The sequence below is a fragment of the Thamnophis elegans genome, chromosome 5 (genome assembly GCF_009769535.1).
Source record: "Thamnophis elegans isolate rThaEle1 chromosome 5, rThaEle1.pri, whole genome shotgun sequence".
Lineage (NCBI taxonomy): Eukaryota > Metazoa > Chordata > Lepidosauria > Squamata > Colubridae > Thamnophis > Thamnophis elegans.
In genome coordinates, this window is record NC_045545.1 from 44,114,332 (window position 1) to 44,133,686 (window position 19,355).

Consider the following 19,355-nt stretch of genomic DNA (forward strand, 5'->3'; position numbering starts at 1 on the left):
AGCAGGATTTACCAAGTGTACCAAGAACCTTGAGTGCAACCTTGAACTATAAATATTCTCTTCTATCGGTATGATGACTGTCTTACTATAGTAGAAAGAATGCACATCTCAACATCCTGGATGGAAGACATACTTATATTCTCTATATATAACTGCTTTTCTATAGGGTCAAAGTTTAATTTATTATTTAAGACCAGGCACTCTTGCATGTTTTATCATTCTATGTATTTCTATGTACATTGCACTCAAGGTTCTTGGTACTCTCTGAGCTTGTTGTTTTCTTCCAGACATTTCATTATCCAACTAGGTAACATCATCAGTTGTAGAAAGGGAGTGAGGTTTAATTTCTGTTTATAAACAGATTGACACCAAGATTAATACTAGACCAACAATCAAGCAGTAAACAACAGCCTAATCAAGGAACCATCAAGAACACTCCCACTAACACTGATAGGGCAAGTCACAGAGAGGAAATCCCACTCCCTTTGACCACTGATGATATTACCTAGTTGGGTAAGGAGACATTTGTAAGAAAACAAAACAAGCTCATAGAACACCAAGAACCCCGCAATTATCTTAATTGCTGCCCATGCAATATTTCTTAGAAGTTATATAGGGTTCAATTTTTCACAGTATAATTCACCGGCACATTTACATCTTTGACCTTTGTTACTTTTCCCAACATCCAATTTACAACCTTACTAACCCAACATATGCCAATGTGAGGACAAGTCCAAAACACCCTAGATTTCTTTCTGGCATATGGCATTTCCAAAATAGAAAATTTGAAAGGCAATCGTTATTGTACATCCCCTCAAAAAATATTCATTGAATTTATCCCAAGATCATGCAATAGTAATTCTACCTTCTTTAAAATCCTAGCTGATTTGTTGAAATAGAATATTCCACCTTATTTCAGATTTTAATGACAGTTCATTCAGATGGATCTGCCAATTCAACTTTTTCTAATTTGAATAAAATTAACAGTAATTAAGGTAGTTAAAACATATTCTAGTGATATTAATATGTATGTGATAAAAATATATGATAAATAGATATTTTACTACTTATATTATTGATCAGTTTTGCATAGTCTACTTGTTTTTGCAAGTCTCAAACATTTTGAAAAACTGACCAGTAGCATACTAATCTAAATTATTAATGAAATTTTGGGGGTTTTTTTCAGTTCAGAAATATGATTTGGAGGCATTTTAAATTTTGTTTTCTCTATAACATCTGGTGAAAATTTAGATAAAATCTGATTTTTCCAGCATATTCCAAAAATGTCTATAGTTTTATATATAGGAAAAGTAACTTTGTTTGTAAAACTGGAGTCATGTATCAAATTAAGTACTGATAATTTAATAATAATTTTCTAATTGTGCCCATAATGGCCTTTGAAGTAATTCTTTTGATTTCTAGGAAACAATAGATGTTACAATATAAGCCCAATAGTATAAATGAAAATCAGGAAAATGACAGTTGGTCTTACCTGAACTGTTATTTTAAGAGGTGTTTATAGGATGGGCCAGAGATGGTGTTATCACAGTCAATTGGCCTTGAGACTGGGTTGAAGCTAAAGCCACGCCTCTGGGCTCCTCTCCTCTGACTCCAATTTCAATGCAGTATGCGCTCCCAAGATCCTGAAAACAAGTCACAAAGGAGACACCTCCACCCCCCAATACTGTCTATCTAACCTAGGGTGGGAACTGGCCCATCCTGCAAACATCTCTTAAAATAACAGTTCAGGTAAGACCAACTGTCATTTTCCAGAGTGGGTTTGCAGGATGGTCCAGAGATGGGACATACCCAGGTTTCATCCCAAGGGTGGGCCCTCACTGATCCGACAGGACCTGTTGCAAGACCCTGCAGCCGAACGCCATGTCGGAAGATGCAAAGGCATCCAGCCTGTAGTGCCGGATGAAGGGCGATGGGGATGCCCACATCGCTGCCCTGCAGATGTCTTCTATAGGGGTCTGAGAGGCCCAGGCCGCCGAGGTGGCCGCACTCCTAGTGGAGTGGGCCGTGATGCCAGCTGGAACCGGCAAGTTCTGCACCTCGTAGGCAAGGGCAATGTCCAGACGGATCCATCTGCTAATGGTGGACGGGGAGACCTTCTTCCCTAGCGACGAGGGTTGGAATGACACAAACAGAGCCTCAGACATATGAAACTCCGCCGTCCACCTTAGGTAAATCCGTAAGGCCCTTCTTACATCTAAACAGTGCCAACTGTGCTCCCGCTCCCTGGTCGGGTCTGGGCAGAAGTCCGGAAGAATCACCTCCTGCGCCCGGTGGAAGACAGTGTTTACCTTTGGCAGGAAAGCCGGGTCCAGGCATAGCACTACCCTGTTATTGTGAAACGTGCATAGATCCTCCCTGGAGGAGAGAGCCTCCAGCTCCGAGACTCGCCTAGCCGAGGTGATAGCCACAGGAACACAATCTTACAAGTGAGGAGCTTCCGGCTAACCGTCCGGAGTGGTTCAAAAGGCTCGGCCATAAGGGCCCGTAGCACCGTGGGAAGGTGCCACGTAGGAAACCTGTGGACTGGTGGTAGATGAAGGTGGGCTGCCCCCTTGAGGAACCTCTTAACTAAGGGCAAATGAGGTAGCGGAGTGGCCCCCTCCCCAGGTAGCACTGTGGCCTGTGCCCCGAACTGTCTCCTAACCATGGCTAGGGACAGGCCCTTGTCCAGACCCTCCTGGAGGAAAAGAACTTGAGGGACCATGGCCCTGGAGGGGGTCACATGGGTGGCCTGGCACCAGGAGACAAATGTCTCCCAAGTTGAATCGTAAATTCTGTTGGTTGACTGTCTGCGGTAGGCTCGATGGTTCTGATCATCTTTTGGGACAGGAGGGCGCCTCTTAGGCGCTCCCGCTCAATCTCCATACGGCCAGTTGGAGCCACTGTGGATCTGGATGGACCAACTTCCCCTGTAGCAATCTCACCTCTCCCCGGGGAATCCCCCACGGTCTCCCTGCCGACAGACTCAGGTCCGTGAACCAAGCCCTTCTGGGCCAGTAGGGGGCCACTATGATTACTTCGCCTGCTCTCTGACTACCTTCTGGATGACCCCGGGAAGGAGAGGTAGGGTGGGAAGCGTACAGCAGCTCGACCAGCCACTTGGAGCAAAGGGCGTTGACCCCCGCCATTCGCCAAGCTGGGAACCGAGAGAAGAACCGCAGCAGTTAAGCGTTGGACGGAGTGGCGAACAGGTCCACCACTGGTCTCCAAACCTCTGGCAGATCCCCTGGAAGAGCTTCTTGGACAGACTCCACTCTCCGTTGTCTACCGTCTCCCGGTTTTGCCAGTCCGGTTGTCTGTCACATCCTTGGGTACCAGCGATGCTGGGGCAGCCAAGGCCACCACTGGTGGATCCACAGAGGGCATCTGCAATGCTTGGGAGAAATCTGGTTTGATGTTATAGAACCGTCTTTGCTGCGTGGGGTGGGGAAAGCCCCGGGTGTCTCCCACTGTCTCTTAACTACTTCCAGGAAAAGATCGGGAGCAGGAATCTCCTCCTTAACTTCTTTGGGCTTGGAATAGACCGTGCCCTGGAGCTTCCTTGCTGGCTCACCTGCCTTGGCTCCTCCCCCCCCCAGCTGAGCAGTGGCACGCGCTTTGCGTAGGAGAGACAGGAACAGGTTAGGAGGGAACAATTCTGTGAAGGCTGGAGGTTCAGGCTCCAGTTCCTCCTTGTCCTCAGAGAGATCTGGCTCACGCTGTGCCTTGTCCCCCAGGACAGACCCCCTCACTTGCCAAGGAAGGGGGCCCAGGGGGTGGACTGGATGGGAAGGGCCTCGTGGCTGGGCTGATGAAGAGCTGGGGACCGTGACCTCGCCCTGAGAGGCAGAGCGAGGCCCTTGGCATTGCATGCTTGCAGCCACACCAGATGCAATGGCTCTTTCAGTGAGGTTCTGAAGACCCACAGGCAGGTCCTCCATATCCAAGGAGTCCCAGCTGGATGCCCCAGGCACCTGACTATGGCTGGGGGTAGGTGCCAGGGTTGGCCTGGATGGATCTCTACCTCCCAGCTGAGTCTCTAGGGAAAGAAACCCAGGCTGGTTATCTATCTGGTCAAAATCCTCCATGGAAAGGGGAGGGGAATGAGCAACCCGCCCCCACTGCACTCCTTCAAGGAATCTGGTGACCTAGGGGGAGAATCCTGCCTGGAGGGCCCCCCTAAGGGTGACCTGGACCTGGAGGGGGAGGGACTGATCCTGCCCTGCAGAGCCCTCAACCTCTCTGCCCTGGATAAAGTTCTCACCAAGGCCCTGTGCCTCCTAGCTTCGTCTCTTTGACTGGCACGGGAAGGGCAAGTGTCAGCCGAGGCTTTAAGCCTCCTGGAAGAGACAGTGGGACGCTGCCTGGTGGAAGTTCCCTCCCCAGGAGACATGTGGGGGAAGGGGATCTACCTGCCATCACTCAACTACTTACGACCACTCCTCGTGCTTCCTGCGATTCACTCCTCACCCCCACCTCCGCAGCTAGAATGGCAAGTTTCTCACTTCTTGCGTCACGCCCCCCGAATTTTAAAACACCACCGGAGCGCGTTTCAGGGTTGCTGCGGCTTCTCAGGGAGTCTGCTGCTGCTGCGCTGCTTCCCAGCCGCCTCTGCCACTCCTGGGGCTTCCTGCTGCTGCTGCAACGAGGCACGCTCTCCTTTTAGGCTTCTGGGCTGTCGGGCTGGAAAACAGAGCCCCTTAGCCCCCACCTGCGCCGAACTGCCCTCTCAGGGCTCCACGTGGTTGCCGGCCAAAATGGCCACTGGGACAGCGATCCAGCCACTGGAACCTCCAAGCCCTGAGATTTAACCCTTGAGTAGCTGGAAAAACCGCAGCTAATAGCAGGGACTTATTGGGAAGTGAAGGAAGGGTCTCCTTGTGAGAAGGAAGCAAGTTGAGTCAAGGATGGTCCAGAAAAGTTGAATCAGATCAGGAGTCAAGAATTTACAAGCTCTCTTTGGCTAGACTGGATTGAAACTGGAGTCAGAGGAGAGGAGCCCAGAGGCGTGGCTTCACCTTCAACCCAGTCTCGAGGCCAATTGGCTGTGATAATACCATCTCTGGACCATCCTGCAAACTCACTCTGGAAAATTAAAATCTCTATCTTTTTATGAATGTCTTAACCTCTTAATTCATTCACAGCTTTGTCATCTTACAGTATCATTTGCTATAATTCTTTTTACAAAGAGCTGTCCTTGAATACTATTGAAAACTTTAGTATGTTTATTAGTGCCAATGGCATTTTTGCTGTGGGAGCTACACTAACATGATATATTTCAAAATGAAAATTCAAAGCTCAAGGTTCAAGAAGCCCCCCCCCCCCCCCCCGGTGGGTATTTTCCATAGAGGGTTCCCTTTTTGGAAAAAGGATATCTCCTACTTCTGGTTTTTCGGTAATTCGTAAAAAGTTTGGTTTTTCCAGGAAGTTTTGGGATTTGAATGCTGCATTATTTCCAGTGCCAGTAATATTGTTCTGGGGAAATCTTTAAAAGATAATCAAGCACTGGGTTTACAAGTATTTGGAAATAAAGTGATGACCAGAAGTCAGCATGGATTTGTTAAAAACAGATTGTGCCAAAGAAATATTATTACTTTTTTTGACAATGTGATTAGTAGACCAGGATAATGCTGTGGATGAAGTAGACTTCAATACAGCATTATATAAAGTAGACCATAGCCTCCGTTTTGATAAACTGGAATAACTATAACCAACATGTGATCCATAATGGTTTCTATCTCTATGGAGGGAGGTACGTCAGGTTTATCTCCTGGATCCAATATTCTTCAATGTTCTCATAAATGACTTAAATGGAGGGATAGAGGAGATGCTCCTAAAATTTGTGGATGACACAAACCTGTGGGGTACTGCTGACAGATGACAGCCTTAAGGTTCCAAAGGATCTTGATAGACCTGAATATTGGCCCTATTCAACAACATGTTTTCAGTGATGAGAAATATAAGGTTCTGTAACTGAGGTAGGAAAAACCAGATGTACAAGTACAAGATAAGTGTTATCTGGTTTAATAATAGTACTTAGGAGAAGAATCTGGGTATCCCTATAGATTATTGATTAAGCATAAGCACAAGAAAAGATTTGTGGGAAGGCCTCTTGTTAGGACTATCACCTGCTTATTTAGTAGCTGTGAGTCTAGGAGAACCCCAAAAATGTACACCAGCTATGTCCAGAGTCAAAAATGGCATCTTACCAGACCCTAGGAGACCAAAAGTCACACTGCCATGACAGAATTCAGTTCTTTCCACTCCAGACTCTGGCAGCATTCCCTGCACAGCCAGAAGATGGAGATGTATACCTTGCCTTGTACCAGTAAATGACCTTAGCCAGCAGTTCATATTAAAGAGGAGATGATATAGATCTAAGCCCTAAGGAACATTGCATTGCAGTTATTGAAATTGGCCACAGAGAAATGAGAATTGCTGCTAAACAGTGCGTCCCACATCCAAGCTTCCTAAACTGGCTCCAAAGGACATCATGTTTGATTATATTGAAAGCCCCTGAGAGATGAAGAGGACCGGGATCGTTGTACCTCCCCTTTCCTGAGATCAGAGGCCAGTACCAATTACATCTCAGTACTGTATTCTGGCTGAATCAAATTGAAAAGGGTCCCGATAACCTACTTTATGCCAACCACCCTCTCAACAACCTTTCCTAAAAGACAAAGTTGGAAACTGGTTGAAAGTTGTCTAAAACTATTGGGCCAGTGGTGGGTTCTGGATCCTGTGCAACCGGTACAGTGCAATGGGGCCAGCCATCCACCACATGAATGCGCGCATACGCATGCAGCGTGCACATATGTACTTACCTCCCGCGACGCTCCAGCTGCTCGGCGGAGCGTCGTGCAGGCACCATATGCTCCATGTGCGGAAGCCCCAAAAACTTCAAATCCCGGTAAGGAGGGTGGGCGGGTGGGCCCTCTGGAGCACCGTACTGGAATCCTACTTAGTGATCCTGGCAAGCACCGGCCCACCACTGTATTAGGCCCAAGGATAATCTTTTGAGAAGAGGGCATCACCCACCTCTTTCCAGTCAGTCAGAAACTCCTTCCAGCAAAGAGGTACTAACAACTGCTTAGGGCCAATTGATGCCTTCTTCCTGGAAGCCCTGACCAACCAAGTGGCATGAGTCTAGAATACAGCAAGTTGGACTTACAGTCACAAGAACCCTGTCCACGTCCTCCAGACCAATTGCTTGAACTCCAGATAACGAAGCTCAGACATTTTTTCCTCCACTTCCAAAGGATCTGCCCAGTAGAGTCCAACTTTGAAATTGAGTTACTTTGTCTAGCATATGTTGTGAATATTCCTTACAGCGACCTTGTAAGAACTCCCCCATCTCCTCTCTGTCTAGGAGGGACATGATCATTTGAAAAAAGATAATTGACATCTATCTGTAGATGCATAATGGTAGAGAAGTAAGTGCACAGAGTAAATTCTAATGAAACTGTTACCTGTGCTTCTTGATTTCACTCTTTGTTTTTCTCCAGTGGTGCTCTAAGCCTCTCTTGTGGTACTGCATCTCTTGAACCTGCACAATAAACCATGGAGAGTACCTACAGATGTAAGTAAGTCCAGTGACCCCTATTTGCAGTGACAACATCCACTTGAACTACATGTTAGAACAGAGGTCTTCAAACTTGGCAACTTTAAGACTTGTGGACTTCAACTCCCAGAATTCTCCAGCCAGCATAGTTATGCTGCCTAGCTATTATACTGGCTGGAGAATTCTGGGAGTTGAAGTCCACATGTCTTAAAGTTGTCAAGTTTGGGGACCCCTGTGTTAGAAGCTTCAGGAAAATCTCCAAACTTCCTCTGAAACTCCTTTGGGGCCAACAGGCATCTGGATGGGCTGATCTTAGACCCTGCTTCCCTGTAGTTAGAGGCAGTTGCAGGGAACTCTGGGGTCAAAAGGGAGCGATCTATCCATAGCAAGGGATGGATGTTAGCATCCTCCAAATCAAGATCACAATGCTAGTGCCGCAAGGCAAAAACTAGATTCAGCGTGTGACACATACACCCCAGTGTGATTCAGGCTGTAAATAAGTTGAACTAGCACCTGCTGTCATGACAATGAACCCTTGTGTTACCTCAAGACTCTAGGCAGATTGGTTGAAATCCTGCAGAACCATAAGCCTGGGAAACTTTACTGCCAACCCGAATGCAGTCCACTGGCACAGGCAGGGATGCTGTTATGCTGCAGGTAAAAAAGTAAGTGAGCAGCAATCTTCAATGACCCCTACATCCTAATCTCTTGTGGAGTATCTCAGTTCTGGTGATTTCTGAAGCAGAATCTCCTAGTGGTCATCAGATCAAAGATTTATTCATTATAGAATCCAAAGGCAAGACAACTAGTGGCTGAAAGCTTTACAGGAGAACCAGATTTGAAATTAAGAGGAATTTCCTAACTTTGACAGTTGTAAAACAGTGGTACAACTTGTTTCTAAAGTTATGGGTGATATCACTGTTGGTTTGAAAAAAAATTGGACAGCTATTTGGAATGGAACAGGTAGTCCTTGCTTAATATTTGTTTAATGACAATTTGAAGTTATGACAGTGCTGAAAAATAGTGACTTATGACTTATCTTCACATTTAATACTGTTGCTGTGTCCCCATGGTCATGGGATTGCAGTTTGGGTGCTTGGCCTCCAGCTCCTTATGATAGTTGCAGTCAACTATCACCTGATTGCCATTTGAAAACTTCCCAGCTGTTTTCCAACAAGCAAAGTTACTCGGGAAGCAAGCAAGAGATCACAAATTATGTTCATATGATCTGTCACGTAACAACTATGGATGATTCATTTAACCACCATGGCAAAAATAATTGAAAAATTGGGTGTAGAGAAAGGCGCTGACATCGCGACGATACAATGTGCGATATCGGGGCTCCGAGATCACAGTCGATACTTTTGCCGCTGGACGGTCCATCTGGACCTAAACCATCCCAAAGAGATGGTGATATGGAAGAGTACGCCTTGCTGATCTCAGGGACATCGCAAAGTCCCTGATTGATCCAAGACAATCTCTTCTAGCCGGTGACAAAAAGCAGAGCCTCAAGCTGCTGAAGTTGGGACAGCTCCGCAATGGAAGGAAAGACAGAAAGAGAAAGGGTGTCCATCTGGTGAGGAAATTTTATTTTTATAAAAGACTGCCCAAAAAATATTGAAGTTAAATTAAATTGGTAAATTACCCAAACAAACCTGGAAATAGCTGCAGGTTTCCCTTTAAGCAACGTCACCACCCTCCCTTCAAATCATCGCCTTCCTGACAGGAGAGGGGTGTGCGCCGCTTCAATCACCCGCCCCCCCCAACATAGGCGGCATCAGCTTGTCTTGTGAAAAGGTTTTTTTTTAAATGGTCGGTCGGCGGGGAGATCATGCATGGTATTGTTAGTGGGGGGAACCCACCAATCGAATTCTAGTTGCGCTTGCAAGAAAGCTCTTTACCACTGGTTTAAAAAATGGTCACATATTTTGTGCCATCCTTTTCTTTTGTATGGAGACGCTGATGGGTAAAAGTAACTGGGGGGGCGGGGTGATAAGCGGAAGTGCAGTCGCTCCCTTTTGGTGATGTGCATTTTGGTTAGGAGGTTTGGATTACCAGCAGGAGGGAGCTCGCATTGCAATCTTACGTTTCTAGCCTTGGAAATACGGATGTTGTTAAAGTCATGGGAGCTTTCTTTGATATAGGTATAGTATACTATATGTATATACTACTATAGTATAGGTCAGGAGTCCTCAAACATGGCAACTTTAAGACTTGTGGACTTCAACTCTCACAATTCTCCAGCCAGCATAGCTGGGAGTTGAAGTCCACAAGTCTTAAAGTTGCCAAGTTTGAAGACCTCTGGTATAGATTCTCCTGCTTGAGCAGGGGGCTGGACCAGAAGATCTCCAAGGTCTCTTCCAGCTCATTTATTCTAAAGCTTATAAAAGCTCCACTCAATGCTGGTCGTGGGTGGATTTTCTTTTAGGATATGTGTTTACTTTTTGAAATATCCCCATTCCCATCCTCTCTCCTTGCGGAATTACTGGTTTTGAATAGTTGGTTCGGCGAGCAGAAGTTTAGCCATTGAAACCACGTAAGCATTTAAAGGCAGAATGTCTGTGTCATGCAAAATAATTGGCAATCTGAAGGAGATAAGATTGTATGCCTTTGTATGCGTGGATATGTGCACGCATAAATTTTGCAGCAGGGTTAACAATGACCAGAGCACCTCTTGGTTAGCATAGCCAATAAGAAACTTGGCCAATAATATTAAGGCAGGTATGAGCAATTATCTACCCATGATTGCTTAAAAAAAAATGGCACCAGAGTTTCTTGCCATTTTTGGATGGTGACTGGATGAAAACAGTAATACAAATCTTAAAATTGAGATTTTTTTTTAAAGGAAAAATAGATTGTACTTCAGTTTTGCTTAGATGATAAATTATAATTATAAACTGACTAAGGAAGATGAGGTTTTCGAGATTTTACAAGATATGTAATAAGCAACAAGTTGCGAAGAGAAATCCAAACAAATTTGATTAAGGAAATAACGAGAAGATCAATTCCACAAATGGCAAAAGAAATAGGACTACACTCTTACTGGAAAGACACAGGTTGAGATATGAAAACTAATAATAAAATACTAGTTAAATTTAGTTACAATTAGAGCATTATGTTAAAAATGTAGTGATAATGATAAAATTAGGTAAAAAATTGATAATGATAACAATGTATACATATGTATTGGTTTGATAAGAGGAAATTTGGTAAAAAATTTAAATGATGAAAAAAGGGGAAAAAGTAAGTTAAACTTAGTCAAACTATCGTTAAATAAATGACTGATAATGATAATAATGTAATAATTTGTATTGACGGGATAAAAGGGAAAATTGGATAAAAATTGTAGTCAATGATTAAGAAAAGAGGTTTGAAAACTTTGTTATTAAACATAATTAATTTTTTATTTTGAACGTGTTATAAAGGTATAATGTGATTGGATGATATTGAAAATAGATAAGGGAATGCCACCATGTGGTTTTGTTTTAAATTTTGGAATGTGTGTTATAAAGAGACGTTAAAACAACTAAGGTCATATGAAGGATGAGGTATGATGATAGCAATATATATAAATATATGTGATGTAAAATAGATAATTTGATATGAATCAGAGGTGATGACGGTGGAAGGGATGCATGAAAACTGTGTAACCAATCTACAATTTTGTAATGGAGGATGATTTTGTTTGTTTTTATTTTTTTTTAAATGGGGAAAAAATTGAGTGTGATCACATGATGCCTCCCTCAACAAGGGCACTCCTAACAACAAATTATCCAATCCCTATTGTGGTCATAAGTTGAGGACTATCTATACAAGAATTGTTTTATGGGCAGGAGATTGGACTAGAAGACCTCTTAAGATCCCTTCTAAACTTATCGTTTGGTGATTCATAATTAAATGTTTTTTAAAAGTTGAGTCCATCAACTCTGATTTTTCATTTGCTCACAAAATGTTAAATAATATCAGGTCTATAAAAATAATTGAGTTTCATTTACAGATACTGTAAAATATCAGTATCATAATTGTATTATATGATTTTGGTGAGTTATATAATTATTCAGGAAGTGATTAACTTTATTTTTCATTTTTTCAGTCTGATTTTTTTTTCAATAAACTCTAAATAGTTGCCTTGAGTTTCATAGAATTCCTTTTTCCATGTTCAATATGTTTATTAAAAATGTGAATAATGGCATGTTTTAAATATCTGCCTTCAACTTGTTATTCTTCACCTCAGAATTGTGCACATTTGGTCACATTCCCACCAATTCCAGACCTGTAAAAAAATATGTCTGAACTTTTCCTTGTTTCTAATATGGCCATGTGGATGGTTATTTGCAAACTTAAAATAGTCTGCAAAACCTGAGCATAACTAGCTGTCTCACTGTCTCTCTCTCTCTCCTTCTCCTTGTGAAAAATACTCCTGATACAACAGTCTATTGTTGTGATGAAATTCAAAATCTGAAATTGCTTAAGGGAGTGGGATTGCATTCCACCTTCTCCCAGATCATATACAGACTCTGCTCCTCTTCTTGCTTTGTCTTGAACTACTCTGTTGCAACTGAGGACAGTTTCTGGCATCTATGCAGATTTTCTTCCTTCTAAGGTGTCTGCTTCTTAAGACAGCAACTTAGGTGGGCAAGTTTAGTACTTGCCTTTCCATCTTGTTAATTTGCTCAGAGCCTGGTCCTGAACTTGATTCTGCTGCTTTAGAGTCATTGTGTCTGCTACAGCTATGTCCCTGGCTTCTATGGAAGACTTTGAAGAATTGCTTGCAGTCAGGAATCGCAGATCCTTGTTAATCCTTTTTCTTTCCTGATTGGTCTTCCACGTGTGTTCTGCTAGATCTTCTCTATGTAGTGCAGCAGGCTCCCACTTTCCATTTAAAATGTAGCTCTTATGTGCACTGGCTTAGGCCAGTGATGGCGAACCTTTTTCGCCTCGGGTGCCAAAAACATGCGTTCGTGCTCTATCACGCGCACACACATGCTCACCCCCATAATTTAATGTTCCCTGCACTGTGCCCCCTGTGCATGTGTGTGTGACACACACACACCCCGGCTGCCCCATGCATTGCACACGGCTTTCTTCGAGCCTGGAGAGGGTGAAAATGGCCTCCCCGCACTTTGGAGACTGGAAACGGCCCGTTTTCTGACTTCTGGTGGGCCTAGTAGGCCCGTTTTTCGCCCTCCCCAGGATCCAAAGTTTAACTGTTTAACTGTTTAATAAATTTATAGGCCGCCCAATCCCAGAGGCTTTCTAGAAGCCTGGGGAGGGTGAAAAATGGTTCAGCACACAAACTGGAAGCTCGGGAATGGACTTCCGGATTGCTTGCTGGACCATTTTTCTCACTCTGGAGGCTTCAGGAAAGCCTCTGGAGGGTAAAAAAAATGGCCAAAAAAGAAGGCCAAAAATCAGCTGGCCAACCCACCATGCATGCTGGAGCTGACAGGGCAATGCCTCATGTGCCTCAGAAATGGCTCTGTGTGCTACCTGTGGCATGTGTGCCCTAGGTTTGCCATCATGGGCTTAGACAAACAGCAGTTGCACTTGTGATGCCTAAGCCAGTGTTGATCATTAAGGAATTTGGCGTTTATAATGGAAATCTTGACTTCAGTTTTCCTCCTGGCCCTTAATGAATATCCATTTACTATTACAATTATTTACTGCTTGGTAGAAGGGTATCCACTCTCTCTTATTGGGAAATTCTTCATTTAATTTAGATTTGACCTCTTCACTCGGGGATAGTCTTGAAATATCCTTATTCTTTCTTTTTCTCTTTTCCTTTTCTTTTGTTTCTTTTTTTGCAGTTGAAGGCTTACCGCTCCAATAGGTTGGGTCATATTTGAAGCATTGTAGTTAGTGTTTGATATAGTATTGTTCACCATGCAGCAAATTATTGTTGCTTACAAAATGAAAAGATGGAAGTTCTAAGTTTCTTCGTCCAGAAATCCTGTGGGTCTTTCTACTCAATATCCATCTCCCAATAGTTTGATATGTTCAGGTAAGTGGACCAATACCAGATTTGGGGATATAATTTAGCAGCATATTAATATTTTTAAATCTAGTTTTCCTCTGGGGAAGTTGTTCCACCATAGAAATAATATCTAAACAGCTATTCCTGTTTCAGTGTACTAAGTAAATTATTGACCTGCTTGGAAAATCTTCTGAGCTTGTACATGGATAACAGTTGCTACCTAACAGTTTTGACCTCCCCCATCCTCTGCCTTCTTTTCTTAGAATAAGAGTTACACAAGGGCATTAATTCATCTTAGTTGGCAATTTCTCAGGCTGGCAATATCAGGTCTTCCTAAATCTCATTCCAGAACATAGTCCCACTCTAGACTATCTTTTTCCTATTCTAACTAAATTTTCACAATGCAATGATCTTGCCATACGTCTTCAGTGTGGGGTTTTAGATTTGTTTTATCCCACCTTTCTTAAATCTGAAAAAATGAAAACTCTTTTCCAGCAGGTTCATCACAGCTTGCTAGGAAGATTACATGACAGACAGCACTTCTCTTTAAAATACTGTGACATTGATTAAAAATATTCTTGAAATACATTCCTTGTGCATTAGAGGACATATTCCAAAACACAAATACTGGCTGGGTTCATACTGTATATTGTGTACAGTTTGCTTAGTTACAGCTTAATATTTTCTCTACACAAACCTATTGTAGTTTATGTATCATGATTTCTGGGAATTAGCATAAACCAAATGCTCCTGGCTACTTGAATCATGTATGATATATGTACTGATATACTGAATCAAATCTCTGTGTTTCCCTTTCCTACACATGGACCAAACCATATGTCAGTTGCTATTCCAACCATCTTATTGTACCTTGCACTCCTGACCTGGGACAGAAAATGTATATCAGATGTTTTGTACTGTATCCTGAATATCATTAGTATATGGTTGTTTATAGTATTGGCTAAATTAAAGAAAGAACATTAAAGTATGTCAAATTCTGATGTGTGTAGTTAAGATAAACAGTTGAATAAACCTCAGGCATAGTAATTTGGAAAATCTCAAAAGATGCTGAAAGTAGATAAATCGCTAGCTGATTTTTATTTTTTCCTTTAACTCTCTGGGTTTTAACAGAAATGTTGCCAATTCTTTTTTAACTAAACAAATTTATTTTTAATGTATGATATAACAATAACAAAACTTAAGAACAATTGTAATTATAGAAAGTATTGGTGCAGATCTAATCAATCAATCTCACATATTATCAAATATAGAAAAATACAAAGTAAAGATTGCACAGTTGCAAATGGAGGTGAAAGTGTTCTAACATCAATACACCTCAAGTGTGAGAGCTTACATTTAGAATTTAAAAAAGAAACAAAATTAAATGTAATTTCAACATTGCTACACATAGCTTACAGACTGCTGGTCTTTATAAAACTAAAGTTCCTTAATAATTACTGCCTGTGGATAATTGCTAAGACAGCTACTCAGCCTGTAGTGTCTGCAAAAACTCATAACCTAACTTTTGACGAAGCTGGATTTTATTGCTGAGTATTTTGTTGCTTCATGTTTCTGAATTCCTGCTGTTTTTGCAATTGAATGTGATTGTGATAATTTGACCGTGAATAACCGTTGAAGTATCGAGAGGTACCTTACCAATTTGGGAGGGGGGGGGTCTGTGTTTTGTGTTTATATATCTTTCAGTCAGTGTTCACTCTTGGCAAATAGCTGGAGTAGTCCCTTAGTGTTTTCCCATGCGATGCTTGGTTAAATTCTGTCCTTCTGCTCAATGGACTGGATTGAAATTCTTGACCACGCCTCCTGGTCTCCCGGTATCACCAGGTTTTCAATTCAGTCCATTGCCCATTAGGACGTTTTTTTAGTCTCTCCAGAGACTTTTCTTCATTTTATTACCTGTATCTTTTACAAGCATTTGGTTCCATTTTATTCCTTATTTGTTCCTTGCCTAGACCTTTTTTCCTTCTAGCAGCATTAAGTTCCTTTACCTCTCTGCATCGCAACAGAGAGGCTTGGCCCACCAGGTGTCCTAGGGTAATCCGGGCACTGGGAGCTACTAGCCAGCTGGCTCTCTATCGCTGGGGTTTGTCCGTCAGGCAATCCGTGCAGCGAGATGCCAAAGTCTTCAGTGGAGGTGAGCTTCCAGAGCGGAGTGACAGCCGGCTTTTCCATCCACAGCAGAGGCAACGTGATGCTTCCCTGAGCGCCGCCATCTTGCACCGCCCCCTTATGATGGCTATTTTCGAGCGGCAAAGTTTCCTGCCATTTGCGCAATTGCCGCATTTTCTCAGTGGCGGTTGGAGAGAGACAGGACGGCGATCAGAGCGCTCTCGAATCAGCGAGGATTTGGGGCTATTTCAGTATGTTTCTCTGGCCAAGGTCACCCTCCACGTCAAGCCTTTCAATCTCTGGCGCACTCCTTCACAATACTCTTCCCCGGCAGTGTTATATTGTGTTCCATTGGCGCATGCTTGCCCTGCTTCCCAGTGAATTGCCACAGTCACTCTACTTGCCAGATCTCTACCTGACCACTGCAGAAGCCGACTACCACCATGGCGGATGAGATCTCCGTGGACCCCCTTCCGACAGGCCAGTCTTCCAATCTGAAGGGGCCCTATCTCAGGAAGGCGGGCAGGGCTGCTAGGGAAGCCATTGGGGAGACCAAGACCAGCAAGCCTTATTCCAAGAAGCCATCTAAGGTGCAGGAAAAGGATGCTCCAGGCGCCAGAAGGCCCTGGAAAAAGAATTCGCAAAGGCCCCAAAGGCAGATAGTGGCACAAGTCCATCAGCCAGGAAGCCCTATTGGTCAGGATCCAGTTGGGGGGCCCTCTCCTCCTGCTATCTCTGAGAGTGGGGTTTTTTTCAGACAGATTTCTCTCTCTGGGGGGGTCCAGGTCCCCTTTCCCCGCCCTGGGGGGGTGCGGAGCTATTTGAGTACGACCTACTTTCTGATAGGGAGGGTTCCCTCCTCCTGTTATTTGGCCAGGGATCCCACTCTCAGGCCTACTGTGGCAGGGACCCACCCAGTAGAAGACCTGGGCCCAGGCCTCTCAGCAGAAATGAGAGAGGTGACTGCTACAGCAATCTCTAAGGTGATAGCTGAGGGCCTCCAAAGGCATGAGGCACAACTACAGGTTCCACAGCCAGCTTCTCCCATTGCTCAGTCCGCTGCAGCACTTCAGGCCCCTCTAGCTCTGCAGCCCCCTCAGGGCCCTGGCCTGCCCCCACAGGCCTTCATCTCCGCCCCCATCGGTGGCCAGTGCTAAGGATGTGGGGGGTCATGACTTATCGGATGATGAGAACCCCATTCCAGATAAATCAGCCTTTGCAGGATTGTTTCAACCATCCCTGTTCAAAACCATCCTGTTCAAGGCCAAGATGTCCACCCACATGGAGGTGGTAGTGCCTCCGGATCAGGCAGCCACGGATCCCATGGATCACAGTAAAGGCCTGTTAAATGAGAAGGTCCCTGCTCAGGAAATTGTCCCTTCTCCCACACTCTTTAAAGATGTAGTCCAATGCCAGGGGGTCCAACCTGGGACCCTGACCACCCCTGGGGGTAATGACAAATGCCTTTACTCAGTGGATCCTACCATGGAAGATCTTCTTAAGCTCCCTTCCGTTGATCCTCCAGTTCAAGCTCTCACTTCCTCTTCAGTGCTCCCACCGGACCTTCTAGAGGGACTTAAGGCGGAGGACAAAAGAGCTGAAGGGGCTTTTCACAAAACCCATCAAGGCACAGTTTGGGCCATTACAGTGGCCACCTCTGTCTCATTCTTCAATAGGGCCATGATTGCCTCGCTTTGCCAGTTACTCACTAGGCTCCCGGCAGGGGACGCTAGACTGCAGCATGACATAAACAAAATTGTAGCCACGTGGAATATTCTGCAGATGCCACCCTTAATGCGTTGAAGTTTGCTTTGCACGCCATGGTCTCTAATGTCACCTCTCGTAGCCTTTTATGGCTACGCCACTGGAACATGGATATGTGTTCAAAGTGGAAGATTGCTTCCGCTCCCTTTAAAGGGAGCAAGTTATTTGGGGAGGCCCTTGACTCAGTTTTAGTTGAGAACAAAGATAAGTGGAAGATGATGCCCACGGTTTCCAGGAAACCGGACCACAGGTCATCCTCCTTCTCCTGCAGGCAGGCTTCTCACCCAGCTGATCCTCTGAACAACAACTCCTCCTTTCAGCATTCCTATGCTCAAGGGACAGATCGCAATCAGGTTCGACAGCCATTTTGGGACAGGGCCCGTCAGCAGCCCTACTCCCAGTGTCTCTTTCGGGGAGGGTTTGGAAACAAGCCTTTCTGTTGGAACAAGTGACCACCATCCCAATCCTCTCATAGGGGCACAGCTCCAACTCTTTGCCACCCAGTGGGTGGAGATTACCTCGGACACGTGGGTGCTCCAAACAATTCGGATAGGCCTCACTCTGGAATTCCTCTCCCCCCGTCCACGCCACTTCATTCATTGCCCGAATCCCAGATGCCCCACCAAGAGGGGTCTCATGGAAGCCGAGATCCATCACCTCAAATAGATCAGGGCCATAGAAACAGTTCCCCCAGGGCAAGAACGCAGGGGATTCTATTCCATTCTTTTTCTAGTGCCCAAAAGCTTGGGGGTGGGGTGGGGTGGAGAGTGATACTAGATTTAAAGGAACTGAACCATTATGTAGCCTACAAAAAGTTCAAAATGCAGTCCCTCCAATCCATCTTGGGCTGCATTTGTCAAGGGGACTTCCTAACATCAATAGACTTGAAGGAGGCATACATCCACGTCCCTATCATGCACTACCTTAGATTCTTCAACGCTGGGACCCACTTTCAGTACAGGGCTTTTCCATTCGACCTGTCATCAGCCCCAAGGATGTTTACGAAGATCCTGTCTGTGGTCGCTGCCCATGTAAGGTCATGACCGATCTGCCTACAGTGTTACCTAGACGACATCTTGATTCTGTCGTCATTGCCGGTGCAAACAACGAGATCTACACATCACCATTCAGACGTTGTGGAATCACGGTTTTACCATCAACCTCGAAAAGAGCCACCTGACTCCAGTCAGCAGGATTCGACACCTGGGGACTGTGATGGACACTTCATCTTGCCAAGTCTTCCTGTCACCGGACTGCGTCGAAAGTCTCTGAGAACTGGTCCAAAAGGTTTGCCTCTCCCCCAGCACTCGCATTATCATCCTGTCACAATTGCTGGGGAAGATGATCTCGTGTCTCTCAATTTTCCTTGGGCAAGACTCCATACGAGAGATCTGCAATGGTTTCTCCTGCCAATGCAGAGAGCGAAGACCAGCAATTCACCGGTCAAGGTACGTCTACCCACCAAAGTCATTCGTTCTTTCCGGTGGTGGCTTTCACCAGCCCTCCTGAAAGAGACTTACTTCAAGGAACCACCCAGATTGACCGTCACAACCGATGCCATCGTCTTCGGCTGGGGAACTCACTTGCACTCCCTAGTGGCTCAAGGACAGTGGTCAGCTCGCGATCTCTCGCACAACATCAATTGGTTGGAGCTGAGGGTGGTCAGAGTAGCGCTTCGCAAGTTCCAGCACTGCATCCAAAATCACCATGTCCTTGTCCTCACTGACAATATGGAAACAAAGGCGCACATAAATTGCCAAAGGGGTACCAGGTCCCAGTCCCTCATGACGGAGGCAAAGGTGATTGGTCGATGGGCAGAACGCCACCTACAATCCATTCGGGTGGATTACATCTCTGGAGTGAACAATGTCCAGGCAGACTGGCTGAGCTGCACCAGACTAGATAACTTGGAGTGGTGCTTCCATCCGC

At 44.7% G+C, this 19,355-nt stretch overlaps 1 protein-coding gene across 2 annotated transcripts in view; it reads left to right on the plus strand.

Annotated features, from left to right (window-relative positions):
• The window catches only part of MED8 (mediator complex subunit 8), a 33,179-nt gene that overhangs the window by 1,571 nt on the left and 12,253 nt on the right, over positions 1-19,355 (plus strand). Inside the window, exon 2 of one of the 2 annotated variants that reach the window (XM_032217367.1) lies at positions 13,369-13,562. The exons of the other annotated variant lie outside the window; for it this stretch is intronic. The gene's annotated coding sequence lies outside the window, so the exon portion shown is untranslated. The remainder of the gene's footprint in view (positions 1-13,368; positions 13,563-19,355) is intronic. 2 annotated transcript variants of the gene reach the window in all.